The sequence below is a fragment of the Enhydra lutris genome, unplaced genomic scaffold, assembly GCF_002288905.1.
Source record: "Enhydra lutris kenyoni isolate GAN:26980312 unplaced genomic scaffold, ASM228890v2 scaffoldscaffold6, whole genome shotgun sequence".
Classification (NCBI taxonomy): domain Eukaryota; kingdom Metazoa; phylum Chordata; class Mammalia; order Carnivora; family Mustelidae; genus Enhydra; species Enhydra lutris.
Window position 1 is genome coordinate 15,589,616 of NW_019154090.1, and position 19,669 is coordinate 15,609,284.

The 19,669-nt window shown below is 40.6% G+C and overlaps 1 protein-coding gene across 3 annotated transcripts in view; it reads right to left on the reverse strand.

The window, feature by feature from the left end:
* LOC111141393 (cAMP-dependent protein kinase inhibitor gamma) overlaps positions 1-19,669 on the reverse strand; it is a 96,705-nt gene that overhangs the window by 63,348 nt on the left and 13,688 nt on the right. The window contains exon 1 of one of the 3 annotated variants that reach the window (XM_022493908.1): positions 3,679-3,695. The exons of the other annotated variants lie outside the window; for them this stretch is intronic. The gene's annotated coding sequence lies outside the window, so the exon portion shown is untranslated. Of the gene's footprint in view, positions 1-3,678; positions 3,696-19,669 lie in introns of those variants that run through there. 3 annotated transcript variants of the gene reach the window in all.

The window sequence follows — 19,669 nt, forward strand, 5'->3', positions numbered from 1 at the left end:
ATCTACGTATTACTAGAGTCACAGAAGGAGAAAAAGGAGAAAAGGAGAGAAAGCTTATTTGAGGAAATAATCTAGGGAGAGATTTGGATGTCCAAATTCATGAAGCTCATAGGTCCCCAAAAACGTTTAACACAAAAGATGTTCCCCAAGATACATTCTAAAACTGTTGAAAATCAAAAGCAAAGGGAGAATTTTAAAAGCATCAAGAGGAAAGAATTCCTCACCTACAAGGGAAATCTCCAGAAGGCTATCAGCAGATTTCTCCACAGAAAACTTAGAGGCTAGGAAAGGGTGGGAACACACAGTCAAAGTAATAAATGTGTACATTAAGAAAAAAAGAAAAATCTCCATTAAACAATCTATTTTTATACCTCAAGGAACTAGAAAAAGAGGAACAAAGTAAGCCCAAGGTTAGCAGAAGGAAGAGAATAACAAAGATCAGAGAAAATAATAAATGAAGATAGACCAGGAAAACAACAGAAAAGATCAACAAAACTGAGAGCTGCTTTTTTGAAAGGATAAACAAAGCCGACAAACCTTCATTTAGAAACCAAGAAAAGAGAGAGGACTCAAATAAAATTAGAAATGAAAGAGGAGACAGTACCAGAGAAACACAAAGGATCCTAAGAGACTACTATGAACAATTGTACACCAACAGCTTGGATAACAAATTGAAATTGGAAAATTCCTAGCAACACACACAACTTACCACCACTGGATCATGAAGACACAGAAAATCTGAAGAGAACGATAATGAGTAAGGAGATTATTAAATCACTAATCTAAAAACCTCCTCACAAAGAAAAGTCCGGGACCTGATGGCTTTACTGGAGAATTCTATTACCAACTTTAAAGAAGAATTAATAACAAATCCTTCTCAAACTCTTAAAAAAACTGAAGAGGAGGGAAGATTTCCAATTCATTCACAAGGCCAGCCTATCAAAGCCATTCAAAGACACTATAAAAAAAGAAAATTACAGGCCAACATGCCTGATGAATATAGATGCAGAGATCTTTTTTTTTTTTTTTTAGATTTTATTTATTTATTTGATAGAGAGAGAGATCAGAAACAGGCAGAGCGGAAGGCAGAAAGAGAGGAGGAAGCAGGCTCCCCACTGAGCAGAGAGCCCGATGTGGGGCTCGATCCCAGGACTCCGGGATCATGAACTGAGCCGAAGGCAGAGGCTTAACACACTGAGCCACCCAGGCGCCCCTAGATGCAGAGATCTTTAACAAACTATCACCAAACTGAATTCAGCAGCACAGTAAAAGATCATACTGTGATCAAGGTGAATTCATCTGTGGGATGCCAAAATGGTTCAGCATATTCGAATCAATAAATGTGATACACCACATTAATAAAAATGAAGGATAAAAATCATATGATCATTTCAACAGATGCAGAAAAAATATTTGACAAAATTCCTTTTATGATAAAAGGAATACTCAACAAATTCAGTATAGAAGAAATGGTGCCTCAACATAAGAGAGGCCATAAAAGACATGCCCAGAACTAACATCACACTCAACAGTGAAAATCTGAAAACCTCCTCTAAGATCAGGAACAAGACAAGGATACTCCACTCTAGTCACTCTTATTCAACCATAGTACTAGAAGGCCCAACCAGAGCAACTAGATAAGCAGCAGAAAGGACAAGTATCTAACTTGGAAAGGAGAAAGTAAAACTCTTTTTGCAGATGACATGATTTTATACTAAAAAAAAAAAAACAAAAAACAAAAAAAAACTTTAAAGGTGCCACCAAAAAACTTAGAACTAACAAATTCAGTAAAGTTGTAGTATATAAAATCAATATACAAAAATCAGTGCTTTTTACTTTTATATTAACAAGGAACTACCTGAAAGAGAAATTAAGAAAACAACCTCATTTATAATAGCACCAAAAATAATAAAATATTTAGGAATAAATTTAACTAAAGAAATATAGGATCTATACACCAAAATCTGTACGAAATTGATGAAATTGAGAAAGATACAAGTAAAAGGAAAGATAGCTTGTGTTAATGGATTGGAAGAATTAATGTTATTAATTTATTTAATTTATTAATGTTATTAATTGAATGTTATTTAATTTGGGTCATACTAGCTAAAGTGATCTACAGATCCAATACAATCCTTATCAAAATTTCATTAGTATTTTTCACAGAAATAGAAAAAAACAATACTAAAATTCAAATGAAACCAGAAAAGATCCCAAATAGCCAAAGTAATCTTGAGAAAGAAAAACAAACCTGGAAGCAACACACTTCCTGATTTCAAGCTAAAATAGAGAGCTACAGTAGTCAAAATGGTACAGTACTAGCATAAAAACAGACACATAATCCAATGGAGTGGAACAGAGGGCCCAGATATAAACTCAGGCATATACAGTCAACTAATCTTTGACAAAGCTCCAAGAACATACAACAGGGAAAGATAATTTCAATAAATGGTATTGGGAAAACTGGATATACATATGCAAACTAATGAACCTGGACCTACCTTATATCACTCAAGAAAATGAACTCAAAACAAATTAAAGGGGGTGCTTGGGTGGCTCACTGGGTTAAAGCCTTTGCCTTCGGCTCAGGTCATGATCCTGGGGTCCTGGGATCGAGCCCCGCATTGGGCTCTCTGATCAGCGAGGAGCCTGCTTCTCCCTCTCTCTCTCTGCCTGCCTCTTTGCCTACCTGTGATCTCTGTCATATAAATAAATAAAATCTTTAAAAAAAAACAGATTAAAGACTTAAATATAAAACCTGAAACTATAAAACTCCTAGAAGAAAACATAGGGAAAAAGCTCCTTGACGTGGTCTTGGCAATGTCCTTTCGGATATGATACCAAAAGCGAAAGCAAAATAAGTGACACTATATCAAACTAAAAAACTTCTGCATAGCCAAGTACACTGTTCACCGAGTGAAAAGGCAACCTATGTAATTGGAGAAAATATTTGTAAACCATATATCTGGTAAGGGGTAATATCCAAAATATATAAGGAACTCACCTCAATAGCAAAATAGTAATAATAATCCAATTTAAAAATAGACAATGGACCTGAACAGACATTTTCCATAGAAGACCAAAAATGGCCAACAGATATAGGAGAAGGTACTTGACATCACTGATGATCAGAGAAACACAAATCAAAACCACACTGGGTAACAGTATAGAGATTCTTCAAAAAATTAAAAATAGAACTACCATATGATCCAACAATCCCACTTCTGGGTATATATCCAAAGAAGAAGAAATCGCTATCTCCAAGAGATGTCTGCACTCCCATATTCCCTGCAGCATTATTCACAACAGCCAAGATACAGAAATAAACTAATGTCTTGTCAACGGATAAACAGATAAAGAAGATATGGTGTATATACATACAATGAAATATTATTCAGCCATGGGAAAGAAGGAAAATGTGCCATTTGAACACCATGATGAATCCAGAGGACATTAAAGTTGAATTCATAGAAACAAACAGTAGTAGTTACCAGGGACTGGAGGTGGGGAGACAGTTACATGATTAAGCTCTAGCGATCCGATGAACAGCACCATGACTAGAGTTAGTAATATTCTGTGTGAAATTTGCTAAGACCTTAAGCATTCTTAGCACACACACACACAAACACACACACGCACACAAGGTAACTATTTGAGGTGATGAATGTGTTAATTTACCTGACTGTGGTAATCACTAAGTACACATATGTTAAATCAACAGGTGTTCTTTAAATACATACAATTTGATTTGTCAATCTTGCTTCAATAAAGCTGAAAAAAATAAAATAAATACAATAAATGTTTAAACATGAGGAACAATAACAAATACGAGTAATAAACAAAATAATCTATACACACACACACACACACACACACCAAAAATACTAAACAAAAGTATTTTCTTTCTTTTTTTAAAAAATATTTTATTTATTTATTTGACAGACAGAAAGAGATCACAAGTAGGCAGAGAGGCAGGCAGAGAGAGAGGAGGAAGCAGGCTCCCCGCTGAGCAGAGAGCCCGATGCGGGGCTCGATCCCAGGACCCTAAGACCATGACCTGAGCCGAAGGCAGAGGCTCAACCCACTGAGCCACCCAGGCTCCCCCAAAAGTATTTTCTGAGTTAAACCAGGATGCTTCTCAGAGGAAGTCCTCAAATATTACTAAAGAACTGTGGGTGAGCTTAAACCCCATGGGCCTGAACTGCTCTGCAATCTTCCCCAAACCAGCAAGATGGTATCTCTGAATTTAGACACAGAAAGATACAATGCAGTATGGAGTTTAGGTTAAGCCCAATATGAACAAAAATATTTATAAACTTCTATTAAACCTATTGAGCTTGTCAAGCTTTGGAGAAACAAACAAATAAAACCTGATGAGAAACAAACTTCTCGAAAATATATTTTAGGGTGTTTTGGCAGTAAACTGTTTTTACACACTGTTCTTTACAATTTTTTAAAAGGGAAAAAGAGGGAGGTAGAGAATACACCTGGATCTCCCAGTACCATTTTTGTGTTTGCTTGTTTTTTTTTTAATTTTTTATTTATTATTTTTTTATTTGACAGAGCTAGAAATCACAAGTTGGCAGAAGTAGGCAGAGCGGCCGGCAGAAAGAGAGGGAGAAGCAGGCTCCCCGCTGAGCAGAGAGCCCAATGCGGGGCTCGATCCCAGCACCCCGAGATCATAACCCGAGCCAAAGGCAGAGGCTTAACCCACTGAGCCACCCAGGCGCCCCTGTTTGCTTGTTTTTAATTGAAAAAAAAAAAAAAATTTCCTGATCAGAAATACTGAGGATAATTAGTTTTATAGTATTATAAAGATACATAGTATCTTTTTTTTCTTTCTTTAAGAATAACAACAAAAACTGCACAGTAACACATTAAATGATTTCTGGCACTACTTCAAAAATCCAGAATTTTTAAAAAGATTTTATTTATTTATTTGACAGATCACAAGTAGGCAGAGGCAGGCAGAGAGAGGGGAAAGCAGGGTCCCTGCTGAGCAGAGAGCCCAATGCGGGGCTCGATCCCAGGACCCTAAGATCATGACCTGAGCCAAAGGCAGAGGCTTAACACACTGAGCCACCCAGGTGCCCCAAAAATCCAGATATTGAAATAATCAGAACACTGAAATGAATAAGTTCCAGTAAACCCCTAAAACCCAAAACTGTAACAATATTTTTAATACCCTACTCTTGACAAGGAAATTATTGGGATGCCTGGGTGGCTCAATCATTTTAAGTGTTGCCTTCAGCTCAGGTCATGATCTCAGAGTCCTGGGATCCCACATCGGGGCTTCCTTGCTTCTCCTTCTCCCTCTGCCCCTCTCCCCTGCTTGTGGTTCTCTCTCCCTCTCTCCCTGTCTCAAATAAATAAAATCTTTTAAAAAAAGAAAGAAAGAAAAGGAAAATGTCACAAGTAATGTAGGTAACAAAAATACATCTGTAAGGTAATTATTTTCTTGTGTTTCATCAGTGTTGCTAGGAGAAACACTGCCCCTGTAGCTAGCTAGGCACACTTTCAGGAAGTTTTCTCCAAACTGCAGGTGGCCTGGGAGTCTTTCCAGGAAGACCCTGAAAAATAAACAGTATTCTGTGCTCTGTGTAGATATTATGAATCCTACAAAGCACTTAGGGATTTGACCTCTGCTAAAAACATCTTAGGAGGGGTGACTCGGTGATACCACTGGTGAAGTGTCTGTCTTTGGCTCGAGTCATGATCCCAGGGTCCTGGGATTGAGCTCTACATCAGGCTCCCTGCTCAGCGGAGAGCCTGCCTTTCCCTCTGCCCGCTGCTCCCCTTGCTTGTGCTCTCTCCCCCTCTCTCTGACAAGTAATTAAATAAAATCTGTATTTTTTAAAAAAAAAAAGGGAATCTTAGGAAATCTGAGATCGTGGTCCATTCCCAAGCTGGGTTTCCCCACTGACCTGCAGACAACCACCTATTCCAGCCCTACCCTTACTAGTGCCCTTGCCACCCAGACGGTTCCAAGCCAGCAGTTAGCATCAAGCCTGGGCCCCGCTTGAAACCCATTCCTCTCACTGCCTCAGTATCAAGCTAAAGGTCCTTACTCATAAAGGGGCACTGTTAACAAAAGTACAAAAAGTAAGCTGATCCACAGTGCTCTGCATGATCGAACCCTGCAGCTTCGCCAAATGTTTCTTGGGCCAGACTTCTCCCCCCACTCAACTGCCCTTGGGTCACCGCAGCGCGTATTTCAGGTCCTCCACGAGCAAGCTCTTTCTCCCACTTCAAGGCCTTATACATGGAGCTCCTTCTGCCTGGAATCTCGTCAGCTCTCCCTGCCCCACCCTGCTCCCTTCCTTCTAGTTAACACCTACTGGGTGTAACACCTTCTCCTCCCCCCACCTTCATTCATAAACACACCTTCACGGGTACAGGCCAAGGCACCTCTCTGCTCCCTTAGTATCTTCCACTTCGACCACCACAGCATTCGTGGCAAATACGTTAGAATATAAGGTCCATGGCAGCTGGCTCTGGGTCTTTCTTCCCCCCCCCCTTTTTTTAATTTTTTTTAAGATTTTATTTATTTGACAAAGAGGTAAAAGAAGAGAACACAAGTAAGCAGAGCGGCAGGTAGAGGGTGAGAGAGAAGCGGGCTCTCTGCTGAGCAGGCAGCCCGATGCGGGACTCGATCCCTCTGGAATCATGATCAGAGCCGAAAGGCAGCCCCTTAACCAACTGAGCCACCCAGGCGCCCTGCTTCATGTCTTTGTTATTCACTGTTACAGCACTAGCGCTTACCATATCACAGATGATCAATAAATACACACTTATTGAATATCAAAGTGATGTGGGAAACAGAGGCAGAAGAAAAATTACTAAATTTCCTTACCCACTGACAAGCCCTTAAAATGGGCAGGGTGCCATTCCTCTAGGCACTCAACTGCTTCCACCTTAACACTTTGCTAAGGGCAAAGGGCAACACAGTCTGACCGACCCCTACCCCCAACCAGGATCCTGTAAGTCTATTTCAACAATTCCTTTGGAAACTTCCTTTATCTCTAAACGCTCCAAGATTCGTGTTGACAATCATTCCCAAGCATATGGCCCACTGATATATATCTAAAGAGTCTAACAACAAAGGTTTTATTACCATTAATGAATAACCTTTTTCCCAACAATAGCTAGCTCCTCAAGGTCCTGGAAACCTTGCTGCCAAAATTCCTCAGAGACTTACTTATGCCATCCCTAACCCCTCCCCCAACTTGCAAGTATATAATGGACCATTCCTCAGAGCCCTGGGACAGCAGCTCTTTCTGGCCACCGGTCCTGTCCCCGAGCCTTAATAAACCACCATTCTGTATGAAAGATGTCTCAAGAATTCTTTCTTGGTCATCAGCTCTGGACCTCACCCCACCAAACCTCACTTATATTCTAAGACTTCATCAAAAGGAAGGCACAAGGGTGTTAGTCATCCTGATCTATAACCTTTCCCCATTGTGCTGCCTATAATGTACTGCCTGAATTCTATCGTCTGTCATCTCAAAGCCAACTGTGAAGGTATCATAGCTCTGGCTTTAATTCTGTTCAGGTTTCCTACCTCAGAAGAAGACATTTTCTATTCAACAGAATGCAAGTTAAGGGGCCAACATGTGTTTAGTCAATTAACATGTACATTTCAGGCACTTGTCTAATCTCCCAGCCAAGAGAATTGGTTTGTCTAGACAAGGTTTTATGTGAGATGCTCAGCTACATGGCACTGGTCATTGTGGCCACTCTAGGACAGCAGTCCTTCCTGAGATGGAATTAATGACGTGGCACCATCAAGCTTTCAACTTTGGAAATTAAAAAAAAAAAAAAAAAAAAAGTAACCGGACTGATTTCCCTAAAAATTCTCTCCCTTGCAAGGTTGTTATGAGCGGTGGGAAGGAAAATGAGAAGGATGAGTCAGTGTGAGTCAGTGTTAAGAAAAAAGCTCTGCTTCTGGTAAACAGTTTGCTCTTTTACAGACAGGATTAGGATTACCCGACTCCCACTGCTAAAAATATACAAATAACAGGTGGTATACATTATATAAGTAGTTCCAAAACAGAGACTCAGATCACTGACTCTAAAAAGGGAACAGTTAATCAGCGATTGGTCAGACCTTCTCCAGGGCCTGCTTCTTCTTGGAGAAGCCCCAAGACTAAGTAAGCATTTCCTTAAAGATGATTAAGATCTTAAATACTTCTACTGCTCACTCAACTGACCTAAAGGAATGACTGAACCTCCCTTACAAGAGCTACCACTGAATGAGCACCTATTTTGTGCTAACCTGTGCCTGACACTTCACAAAATTCATCTTTAAACTTGCAACAATCCTGTAAGATGGCCCTTATTATCAGCGTTTTATAGATACCAAAACCTGGAGTTCACAGGAGTTAAGTGATTTACTCAGGTCATAATGGCAGTGCCATGATTTTAACTCAGATCTGACTTAGAAGTGCTTGTTTCCTTGTATCCCAAACTCAATTCAGAAATACATATGCAGGGGCACCTGGGTGGCTCAGTGGGTTAAAGCCTCTGCTCAGGTCATGATCCCAGGGTCCTGGGATTGAGCCCCACATCAGGCTCTCTGCTCAGTGGGGAGCCTGCTTTCTCCTCTCTCTCTCTGCCTTCCTTTCTGCCTACTTGTGATCTGTCTGTCAAATAAATAAATAAAAATATTAAAAAAAAAAAAGAAATACATATGCATCATCATGTGCAAAGCAGTGTACCAGGTATCATGAAGGATACAAGGGAATCAGAGGTCCTCCAATTACCAAGAAAGCAAAGAAGGAAATGGGATTATCTACAGGAGATTCATCTCTATTTCTAGAACCTTGAACAAGGCCTGCCACATACAAGCTGCCTGGGGAATTATTACTGAAATATATGTGGAAGGTAAGGGAAACACACAAATGTAACACAGGCAGTCTGTGGTGAGTATCATGAGCAAGAAGGTATTATGAGGTTTAGATTATATCCTGACGCAGGGTTCTGAGGAAGATCCATGAACAAGATGGCATTCAAGATAAACTGGACAAATGGGACTTTGACAGGCAACAGTGAAAAGTAGAGATGGTGGAGTCCAGGGAGCAATGCAGTTGAAACAAATCCGTCAGCATCTCTAGCAAAACCAGGAAAATAAAGCTAGAGAAGAAAACCAAGTGGGCCCTCAGTCTGCTTCAAGTCCTTTTATACAGAAAAGCATAAGAATTACAGATATTTCAGGGCACCTGGGTGGCTCAGTGGGTTAAAGCCTCTGCCTTCAGCTCAGGTCAAGATTTCAGGGTCCTGGGATCGAGCCCCACATCAGGTTCTCTGCTCAGCAGGGAGCCTGCTTCCCCTCTCTGCCTGCCTCTCTGCCTACTTGTGATCTCTGTCTGTCAAATAAATAAATAAAACCTTAACAAAAAAAAGAAATTACAGATATTTCCTAGTCGATTCAGGTCAATACATGAGGAGACACACTTACTGGTTAAATAAATCAAGAAATGTCATACAGCCTTTCTGGAACAGAGTGGTAGTGGTGGCAGTGGGGGACATAACGGACTAAATGAATGTACGCATACAAATGCAGAACATACATGCTAATATAACAATAGGAACATTACAGGTAAGTTTTACCACTTTCATTACTTCAACACTGAGTCATTACAGTACGGGTTCTGGGAGCATACATTTTCTTTTAATTTAACCTACAGCCCCATCATTAGGACCAATTAGGTCAATGTTCTCAGGCATAGTCACTAGAGGGCTTTCTGGAAGAGGGGAGGGGGAAAGGGCATTCTTGGTTTCACAGTATTTGATTACCTACTCACTCAAATGGGTATTTAGTAGGTGGGGACCAGGACACGAAATGTCCAGCAAACTGTGAGGCAGTCTTACAGAAACAAAATTGCCACTACCGTGCCTGACTTGCAAATACCAAGACATTCATGTAAGCAGAAAACCTATTTATAATGATGAGCCTAGAACTTACTCCTTTTCATTTGTAACAGTATACTTTCATGTGGTTTTAGAGGCAATGTATTGTCCAAGAAGGCATGGAAAAAGGAGGAAGTAAATACCATACAAAAGGAAGATGATGCCGTTTTATATTCAAGAGGGAATTGTCATGCTTGTACCATACTTTCAAACAGTCCAGTAAAAAGTTGAAACACACACACTTATAATAGAGCGTATGCACCAAAATGTTAGCACTGTTTCATCTAGGTATTTGATGCAGATGCTCACTATACTTCAAAAAAATTTTTTTTTCCTGTATGTCTGAAATGTGTCATAATATAAAGTTGAGGGAAAAAAATCCACCAGGCACCCATTAAGTGGGAGGTCATAATAGAAGCTAAGAGCACAGACTCTAGAGCTCTGTGACCTTAGGCAGGCCATTCTCCCTCCCCATGCCTCCGTTTCCCCATCTGTAGCATGGGGATCGTAATAGTAACTGCATCCCAGAGCTGTTTTAAGGATAAAACAGGTTACTCTATGGAAGCTGCTTAGAACAGAGCCTGGCACAGAGCAGATGTTGTTGAAGTGAAAGCTATTCTCATCATACCTCAGTGAACGGTCACCCACCCACGCACCTGCCCATCTCTCCATCCTGAGTTATTTGCACAAGCAAAAGAAAGGGGCTGGACATTCTTGACCAAGAGACGGTCACACTGTCTCCTTCCAATGAGATCCTTTCCCTCTCTTTCCCTTCTTGAACCTGCTCCCGCCAGATGGAGCCTCCTTAGCCTCCACTCCTCCTTTTCTCTGATGCCTCCTGACCTTGCTCTCTCTCATCCCACCTAAACATCATTCCTCCTTTCTCCCTCCTAATTCTTTTTTTTTTGTTAAAGATTTTATTTATTTATTTGTCAGAGAGAGAGAGAGGGAGAGAGAGCAAGCACAGGCAGACAGAATGGCAGGCAGAGGCAGAGGGAGAAGCAGGCTCCCTGATGAGCAAGGAGCCCGATGTGGGGACTCGATCCCAGGACACTGGGATCATGACCTGAGCCGAAGGCAGCTGCTTAACCAACTGAGCCACCCAGGCGTCCCTAATTCTTAATGCATCCTTCAGGACATTGGCCAAGCACCAGCTCCTCTGTGAGCCTTACCAGACTCAGCCACACTTGGCTGACCTCCTCTGGAGTCCTTCTCCCAGGCAGGTAGAAGAAGACCACTTTGAAGTGTCAACTACTTTTCAATTTGCAGGCGTCTCTCTAAACGATTTGGAGCTCTTTGAACAAGAGCTACACCTTTCTTTGCTCACTGTTTTCCTGGGCTTCTCCCGGTTCCTCGCAGCAGATGCAGGAGGAAATCTTTCTTCCATCTTGGCTGCTGCATTTGCTCTGAAGAACTGCCCTTGTTTTTATTTGTTTTTAAAGAATTTATTTATTTATTTGACAGAGAGAGATCACAAGCAGGCAGAGAGAGGAGGAAGCAGGCTCCCTGCTGAGCAGAGAGCCCCATGCGGGATTCGATCCCAGGACCCTGAGATCATGACCCGAGCTGAAGGCAGAGGCTTAACCCACTGACCCATCCAGGTGCCCCTGCCCTTGTTTTTAATACTGTATCAGGTAAAAACTGGATCCAAAGGCTTGAGCTGACAGTATCTTCTGTGCTAACATAAAGCTGAGGGTGGTCTGAAAGAATTCCAAGCCGCGTGAGCTACACCTCCAGAGGCCAGGATACCCTGACTGTCATGTGGAGCCTCCTCCTGAACATAACCAAAAGCCAGCATGAGAGGCAGCCTCCCTTCCCTCCCAGCAAACCCATCATTCTGCCTGAACTCCTTATTGGGAGAACCAATGTGATTAATGGGTGATATTCTGAAGGTGACAGGACCAGAATCCTTTTCCTGAAGTGGTCTCCAAGAGAAATGTATACACATGGGGGCAAAGCAAGGAACAGGAAAGCTTCACTCTAGACCAGGGTTTTGGTCCCAGAACTCCCATAAGCTAAGCTGGACCACAGTGTTCATAGCATTGCCTTGTTAGAAGCTTCCAGCACTGTACTCAGAATGAGATCCTCTCTCATCGTGGTCTGCAAAGCCTGAGCTGACCTGGGCCTGGACGATTTCTCTAGTCTGAAACTGTATCACTCTCCCTCTCCCTGCCTATCCTCCAGCATCATGGTCCTACGTGTTCTTTGAACAGGACAAACTCAACTCTACTTTAGGGCCTTCATGCCTGTAGCTTCAAGTCATGGTTCCACTTTGTATCAACTGTGTGACCACAGTTAAGTTAATCCATCACTTTGAAACTCAGTTTCTGCCTCCATAAAGTTCAGTCACTTCGGAAATATTTATCAAGCGCCTACCGTATGCATGTCCTTTTCTAGGCACTAGAAATAAAGCAATGAACAGAACGGGTAAGGTTCCCATTCTCTTTAGCTTACCTTCCACTGGACAGAAGGCAACTAAGCAAATAAATAAGATAATTTAAGACATTAGCAAATTTTATGAAAAATATTAAGCAGAGTAATAGGACAGGTGAATGAAAGTGGGGAAAGCAGCCTGTATCTGAGCAAGGATGCCTTAAGGAGGTGACATGGGAGCTCAGATCTATTACTAAGGGAAACTAGGTAAAGGGTACATGGGATCTCAGTAATGTTTCTTACAACTGCATATGAATCTGAAATTAGCTCAAAAAGTTTAAAAAAAAATCACCCCGGCTGCCATGTGGAGATTTATATACATACATAATATTTAATCTATGTATAAAATCATTTAAAATTTTAATGTTTTAGAGTTAACCCAGTATTTCCAAAACATCGTTGTATCGACATGTAATTGTTATAAAATTATTAATAATATATTCTTTATCTTTGTGCTAAGTCTTTGAACTCCACTGTATGCAACACATCTCAATTCAACTAGCCACATCTCAGGTGCTCAATAGCCACATGTGGCTAATGGCTATCATACCGGACTGCACAGCTATAGAGTTCTACCTAAGGCCTCGAACCATGGGCATTTAACGTCAACCCTTACTTCTCTCTATACTCACTCCCCTGTGTAGTTTTATTGAGATATAATTGATACACAACATTGTATTAGTTTTAGGTGTAAACCATCAATCTTATAGTAGGTTAAAAAAAAAAAAAAAAGGGAATCAGGGAAGTCCCAGCCTCAGCAATCAGACAACAAAAAGAAATAAAAGGCATCTGAATCAGCAAAGAAGTCAAACTCTCACTCTTTGCAGATGACATGATACTCTGTGTGGAAAACCCAAAAGACTCCACCCCAAAATTGCTAGAACTCATACAGGAATTCAGCAAAGTGGCAGAATATAAAATCAATGCATAGAAATATTCATACACTAACAATGAGACAAGAAATTAAGGAGTCAATCCCATTTACAAGTATACCAAAACCCTAGGATACCTATGAAGAAACCTAACCAAAGAGGCAAAGAATCCGTACTCAGAAAACTATAGAACGCTCATGAAAGAAACTGAGGATGACACAAAGAAATGGAAAAATGTTCCATGCTCATGGATTAGAAGAACAAATATTTATAATGTTAATACTACCCAAACGTTAAAATGTTTATACCACCCAAAGCAATTTACACATTCAGGGCAATCCCTATCAAAATACCATCAGCATTTTTCACAGAGCTGAAACCAATAATCCTAAAATTTGTAGGAAACTAGCAAAAGGAATGTTGAAAAAGAAAACCATAATTGGCAGCATCACAATTCCGGACTTCAAGCTCTCTTATAAACCTGTAATCATCAAGACAGTGTGATACTGGTACAAAAGCAGACACATAGATCGATGGAACAGAACAGAAAACCCAGAAATGGGTTTACTGCTTTGACAAGCAATAAAGAACGTCCAATGGAAAAAAGTCTCTTCAACAAATGATGTTGGGAAAATCAGACAGCCACATGCAGAAACTGGGCCATTTCCTTACACCACACACAAAAATAGACTCAAAATGGATGAAAGACCTAATGTGAGACAGGAACCCATCAGACAACACAGGCAACAGCCTCTTCAACCTCCCACAGCAACTTCTTGCTAGAAAGGTCTCCCAAGGCAAGGGAAACAAAGGCAAAAATGAACTACCGGGACTTCATCAAGATAAAAAGCTTTCCCACAGCAAAGGAAACAGTTGACAAAACCAAAAGACCAAAAGACTACGATAGAATGGGAGAAGATATCTGCGAATGTCTTATCAGAAAAAGGACTAGTATCCAAAACCTATAAAGAACTTATCAAAATCAACACCCAAAGAACAATAATCCTATCAACAAATGGGCAAAAGACCCGAACAGACATTTTTCCATAGAAGACAGGCAAATAGCCAACAGATACATGAAAAAATACTCAACACCACAGGCATCAGGAAATACAAATCAAAACCACAATGATGGGACGCCTGGGTGGCTCAGTTGGTTGGACGACTGCCTTGGGCTCAGGTCATGATCCCGGAGTCCAGAGATCGAGTCCTGCATCGGGCTCCCAGCTCCATGGGAAGTCTGCTTCTCCCTCTGACCTTCTCCTTGCTCATGCTCTCTCTCACTGTCTCTCGCTCAAATAAATAAATAAAATCTTTAAAAAAAAAAAAAAAACCACAATGAGATCCCACCTCCACCAGTCAGAATGGCTAAAATGAACACATCGGGAAAAGACAGATCTTGGCGATGATGCAGAGAAAGGGGAACCCTCTTACACTGTTGGTGGGAATACAAGCTGGTGCAGCCACTCTGGAAAGCAGTATGGAGGTTCCTCAAGAAGTTGAAATTAGAGCTACCCTATGATCCAGGATTGTACTACTGGGTATTTGCCCCAAAGATACAAATGTAGTGATCTGAAGGGACACCTGTATCCCAATGTTTATAGCAGCAATGCCCACAATAGCCAAACTATGGAAAGAGCTCAGATGTCCACTGACAGATGAATAAAGAAGATGTGGTATATATATACAACAGAATACTACTCAGCCATCAAAAAATGAAATCTTGCCATTGGCAATGACAAGGATGGAACTGGAAGGCATTATGCCAAGCAAAATAAGTCAATCAGAGAAAGACAATTATCATGTGATCTCACTCATATGTGGAATTTAAGAAACAAAACAAAGGAGCAAAGGGGAAGAGAGGTCAAAATAAAATAAGATGAAATCAGAGAAGGAGACAAACCATAAAAGACTCTTAATCCCAGGAAACAAACTGAGGGTTGCTGGAGGGCATGGAGGCAGGAGGATGGGGTAACTGGGTGATGGACATTAAATGCAATGAGCACTGGGTATTATATAAAACTGATGAATCACTGAACTCTACCGAAACTAATAATACACTATATGTTAATTATTTGAATTCAAATTTTTTTTTTTTTAAAAGTGAATCAGGGAGACCTGAGAGGAGACAGCCAATGCTGCTGACAGCTCACAGGTTACAGGCGGAACAGGGTGTATTCTGCTATCAGGGGAAGGTAGCCAAATGGACTGCGTGTGAACAGGACAGTAAGAGGGATCAAGGAAGAAGGTTTTCAGCTTAAGCAACTGGGTGTTTAAATCCTATCTACCTACCCAGTGCTTCTCTGAGAAGTAAATGAACTTTTAGTTCATTTACACCCAAGATAATACCAAGCACATAGTAGGTGTTTAATATATGTTGAAAGAAAAAAATTCATCCTAAAGTTCTAGTACATAAAAAAAATGAAGGTACACCTCATAAACGGGATAAAAATCTTGTAATTCCTTCAGAAGTTAAAACTAGTTCCAAATTTCACTTTTCAATGATCAACAAGTTAGATCACGGAGTACATTCAGCCCCTTTCTATCTTCCTTTTCACGCAAGGAGATGTAAACATGTATCACAGAGAAGAAGCATTCTCATGATTCTAAAAATCCAACATCTTTCCTGTCAACATCTCTAGAACCAATCTGGGAGGTTAAATTAGAAGAAGCACTGGGGTGCCTGGGTGGCTTCATTGGTTTAACGTCTGCCTTTAGATCGGGTCATCATCCCAGGGTCCTGGATGTTGGGCTCCCTGCTCAGTGGGGCGCCTGCTCCTCCCTTTCCCTCTGCCCCTCCCTGCCCCTTGCTGGTTGTGCATTCTCTCTTACTCTCAAATAAATAAATAAAATATTTCAAAAATAATTTAAAAAATCAGAAAAAAGCCCATCTTCTTATACAACATTAGCTGGATGACTACTAGAGATAAGTTAGATCCTTTCAAAAGAAATATCAACAAAATATACTGGCAACCCAGGAAAAAGCATCTTTTCAGAAAAGAAACTGTATAATAAAACATGTAAATAGAACAGTCTATGGGAAACAAAGCTAAGAGAGGTCATATGTCAATGGGGCCAAATAGTGGCATTAGGATATTGCTCTTTTTGAGACAAAACTGCATTTTGTATTTATTTATATCATTTGTGGGTACACAATGGGGGGCTTAGTTTGTTTGAAGGAATTAGTTTATAAAAGTCCAGGATGCTATAAATCACAAATGGTAACAAGGCCAAGTTTTATGAACTAAAACAACAAAAATCAAACTTTTAAAAAGTCAAACCTATGGCAAGTAGTAGTTTGGAAAGAGAAAATCTTCCTGAGAATGTAAGTATAGGACACTGACCCTCAGAATGGGATTTATAGAACTCTCATGCTCAGGAGACATGTCAGCTGATTGTCCCATCCAAACACTGTAGAAATGTATTATAGCCACCAGGGATATTCTATTTCTCTTCCCACAGCATCTACTAATTCTTATCTCAGACAGATATGTATGTGATTTGGATGAATGTTCTGCATAATTAGAATTCTTTGCAGTACTAAGGAGAAAGCCAAGTGTTTCAAACTTAGACTTCATTTAAAAGAAAAAGAAAACTGATTTTTTTTTTTTAAGAGGAATCCTGGAGGAATTTGGGAAAGCTATTTTTAATTAGGAGTTGAGCAAAGTGTTATAAGAAAAATAAAGACAAATGAAAATACTGTTTATATTTCAAAGATGATGAAACAGATTCTGCCACAACATTTTTCCAACACTAATTCCCAGCAAACTGTTCCTAAGGAAAACTATTTTTATCCCTTTATCAACTTGGTTGATAAGTATTTCATTTCCAGTGCATATTTGGACAAGCTATATAAAGCAAAATTGTTTTCATGCTTTAGAAACAAATATTTTGCAAATGGAAACAGAGCTTATTGTGCTATAATATTTATTTGCTAGGCTGACAAATGACTCTGGGGCCTGTTAATATCATGAAGTCTCAGAACAAGAATCCATAATTCCAGAAGTCTGGTCCCTCCAGGCCAGAACATCACTCTGGAAAATTGTGATTAACATTAATTAATCCAGAAGACCTTTAACATGCCTTACTGCACTGCCTTATGTGGTATATAACATGTTACTATCATTCTCATTTTTCAGACAAAGAAACTGCAGCTCAGAAAGGCTGATGTCCAAGGTCACCAAGTTAGTGTGTATCTTGGCCACCAACCTCCGCTCCCTCAAGCTACATAGTGGCAATAGTAATGATGTGGCAGTGGCAGTGCCAAGTTGTACTCACCTTGCGCTGGGCCCCATTCTTTGCACTGTTCACATGTGACCTCACTCACATAACCCTCGCAACAATTCTAGGAGGGAGGTAGGAAGGTTTGTCGGGGGCCCATCACCACCTTTTTTTTTCCACCCTGCCCACCATACTTGCCCCTCTTCTTTCCCCATAAATCAAAACGAGCACTCCAGAATCCTCATGTTCTCTCTATCAAATCAAAACTGATTCTAAGGGGCGCCTGGGTGGCTCAGTGGGTTAAAGCCTCCTCCTCCGGCTCAGGTCATGATCCCAGGGTCCTGGGATAGAGCCCTGGATCCGGGCTCTCTGCTCAGCAGGGAGCCTGCTTCCCTTCCTCTCTCTTTCTGCCTGCCTCTCTGCCTACTTGTGACCTCTCTCTGTCAAATAAATAAAATCTTTAAAAAAAAAAAACAACTGATTCTAAAATGTTGATAAGTACTGAAGCTAGATGATGGGTAATGGGGATTTCTTTTTATACTATTCTACCCTTGTTTATGTTTTAAAACCACCTTACAAACATTTAACACGATTTGCTCTAACGTGGAATCTGACCTATTAAAGAGCCTAGAAGACTAGCTTCCACTAACAAGGAATTTGAAGGCAGCGTTATGGAAGATGGCTACATCATAATAGAAGAAAGGGACATTGATGCATCCATTCTTTTCATGAACACAAAGTGGGGGCCCACTATGTTAGGATATAGAAAGGCCCAATGTCGCCTGGGTGGCTCAGTGGGTTGAGCCGCTGCCTTCGGCTCAGGTCGTGATCTCAGAGTTCTGGGATCGAGCCCCGCATCGGGCTCTCTGCTCTCTAGGGGAGCCTGCTTCCTCCTCTCTCTCTGCCTGCTTCCTCCTCTCTCTCTGCCTGCTTGTGATCTCTCTGTCAAATAAAAAAAAAAAAAAAAAAAAATCTTAAAAAAAAAAAAAAAAGAAAAGAAAGGCCCAATGAAGGACTCCTGTCCTTAACAAGTTAAGAGATTAGTAGCAAATACAACACAAATGCAAAAATAATTACGGAGGAGGGCTATTTATGAGAAATGCTATAAAAAGCAAAGTTCAAACAAAGTTCAAACAAAGCCACATCAGGACATATTCCATTATGCTGAACTTTCTGGGACAGTCCAAACTTTTTGGTGTACTGAACATTAAACATTACCTACAATCAGTGAGTGGCCCACAAGAAGAAATGGAGCTAAGTCCAAAAGCAGCATTAGGGCTGGAATGTCCACCATGCCCTCTTCTATGGTATTCTAATCATTTCCAGACTAAAATCCGGGGCCTCTCAATGAAAAGGGCAGGATTCCTGTGAACTGCGGAGATCAAAACATACTGGAGAAGACTTATCTGTAAAGAAGCTCACCAGAGCACCAACTATAACACTAAAAAGTGACCAACAATGTAAATGCCCAATAACAGGGTTTGGTCTCGTTTCAACTCGTGCACACTAATCCCTACAAAACAATTTAAAAAAGAAAACAGACACTCTTCCCTGATGGGATCAGGACTAATCATGGTAAAATTCATTAAAAAAACAAAAACAGAAACCGCCACTTAAAGAGAGGAATCATTAAAAAATGTATGTTCATTCGCCTAATACTTGATAAGGGGCCAAGGCTTTTTCTTTTCTTTTTGAAGGTTTTTTCTTTGAAAATAAGTTCTAGTTCTAGGAATTAAAGTTCCTGCATGAACCACACCCACGGGGAAGTAGTGTGAAGGCCAAATCCTACCTTTTGATGAACTGTTTTCCTCAACCTCTTCAGAGGTCTCTTGTACATCTCTCTAATTTCACCAGAACTTTCTTTTCGTCCTTTACCTTTATCAGGTCTTTTAGACATACTAAACTTATTTTTCACAAAAACAGTGTCTTTTTTTCCCTTTAGGTTCTCAAATCTCATTAGCCAACATAATACTCAGTTATTCCGCAATTACAAGAGCAAGTAAAACCAGCACGAACAGACCTGGGATCAAAGCCAGCTGACTCTTACTGGTCATCACTACCATCACCACCATCACCACCACCAATAACACCACCATCACCACCATCACCACCATCACCACCACCACCATCACCACCATCACCACCACCAACACCACCATCACCACCACCAATAACACCACCATTACCACCATCACCACCACCACCATCACCACCATCACCACCATCACCACCAT